Genomic DNA, 2173 nt, shown 5'->3' on the forward strand with positions numbered 1-2173 from the left:
TAACATGAGAAAACAGAAAAAAAAATATCCCACGGCTAGGTTGAAGAGATTACCGAAAACAGGTTTAGTTCAGAAATATGAAAGAATGGGAGGAGGTAAATAGACGAGAGAAAATGCAACTAGACGAGGAGGATACCTGACTGAGGTTAGCAACCCCCCCCCCCCCTTGGATGTGATTAACCTGTGGGTAACTTGTGGGCAATGGGAAGTAGTTGATGAGGTAGAACCTATTGTCCTTTTTATATCATACCCTTGGGAGTTACTTCTACGTTATGCTATTTTGCCATGCTATGCTCGTAGACGTGGTTTGGGTGAGTGAATCCATGACAGATATGAGATGTTTATTTAATGGTTCAACTTAAGGTGACAACTTTAATATACATCTGGGTGGATTGTTTGTTTTGGGCACCTGGAGAAACCAGTGTTGTCCTAGGATATCCCGGAGTACCCATGTGATCATCCTATGGTCCGCCACCCAGGCTCAAAGGGATCGTGAGATTTTTCATGCTAGAAACTTCCGTGTGCAGCCACAAGCTATTATGGGCTCTAGCATAGTTGAGTATGTTGTATGACCTCTTCCAGTGGTAGGCTACCAGATGTAGGGGATGTAGGTTGATACTGTCTACCCGGGGTTAGAGTTAATGCTTCTGAAAGACTGTGTCTCGGTCATTCCTTTCTCAAACACCATGTAGTGCGAGAAATCCAACGGAGGAGATCGAGTCTTGTGGGGAAAAGTGCGCAAACCTCTGCAGAGTGTACAATCTAACCATGGTTAGCCATGTCCCCGGTTATGGACATCTTGAGTATCTTGTATTTGAATTATCATATGTATCTCATCACTCTAATTTAATTTGTTGGGTTGATAATTACTTTTAATTAGCTAGCTAACACAATATATGAAACACCTAAATTAACCCCTCAAAACCCCCTACCCCCCCTTTCAAAAAAAAAACTCCAGCCTCTAAAATGCTGACGCATGGACGCCTATTAGTCCCGGTTGCTGCTACCAACCGGGACAAAAGGCCCCCTTGCCAGGGCAAGCCGCAGCGGCCACGTGGAGCGCCATCTGTCCCGGTTGGTATAAGAACCGGGATTAAAGGTGTAGGGCTTTAGTACCGACCCTTTAGTCCCGGTTCCCCAACCGGGACAAATGGGCCTTATGAACCGGGACAAATGGCCCTTTTCCTACTAGTGCTCATATATGGGCTGAGTATGAGCGGTGCCGGTCGTGCTGTTTGAGGAGTCTAATTGGGTCGGGGAAAAGTGACCGGTCATTGACCGGTCCATCTGCCCAATGAGATAGGGAGTCCGGCCTTAGATGCTTGTAAGACCTTAACATGAGAAAACAGAAAAAAAAATATCCCACGGCTAGGTTGAAGAGATTACCGAAAACAGGTTTAGTTCAGAAATATGAAAGAATGGGAGGAGGTAAATAGACGAGAGAAAATGCAACTAGACGAGGAGGATACCTGACTGAGGTTAGCAACCCCCCCCCCCCCTTGGATGTGATTAACCTGTGGGTAACTTGTGGGCAATGGGAAGTAGTTGATGAGGTAGAACCTATTGTCCTTTTTATATCATACCCTTGGGAGTTACTTCTACGTTATGCTATTTTGCCATGCTATGCTCGTAGACGTGGTTTGGGTGAGTGAATCCATGACAGATATGAGATGTTTATTTAATGGTTCAACTTAAGGTGACAACTTTAATATACATCTGGGTGGATTGTTTGTTTTGGGCACCTGGAGAAACCAGTGTTGTCCTAGGATATCCCGGAGTACCCATGTGATCATCCTATGGTCCGCCACCCAGGCTCAAAGGGATCGTGAGATTTTTCATGCTAGAAACTTCCGTGTGCAGCCACAAGCTATTATGGGCTCTAGCATAGTTGAGTATGTTGTATGACCTCTTCCAGTGGTAGGCTACCAGATGTAGGGGATGTAGGTTGATACTGTCTACCCGGGGTTAGAGTTAATGCTTCTGAAAGACTGTGTCTCGGTCATTCCTTTCTCAAACACCATGTAGTGCGAGAAATCCAACGGAGGAGATCGAGTCTTGTGGGGAAAAGTGCGCAAACCTCTGCAGAGTGTACAATCTAACCATGGTTAGCCATGTCCCCGGTTATGGACATCTTGAGTATCTTGTATTTGAATTATCATATGTATCTCATCAC

The sequence above is a fragment of the Triticum aestivum genome, chromosome 3A (assembly GCF_018294505.1).
Source record: "Triticum aestivum cultivar Chinese Spring chromosome 3A, IWGSC CS RefSeq v2.1, whole genome shotgun sequence".
Classification (NCBI taxonomy): domain Eukaryota; kingdom Viridiplantae; phylum Streptophyta; class Magnoliopsida; order Poales; family Poaceae; genus Triticum; species Triticum aestivum.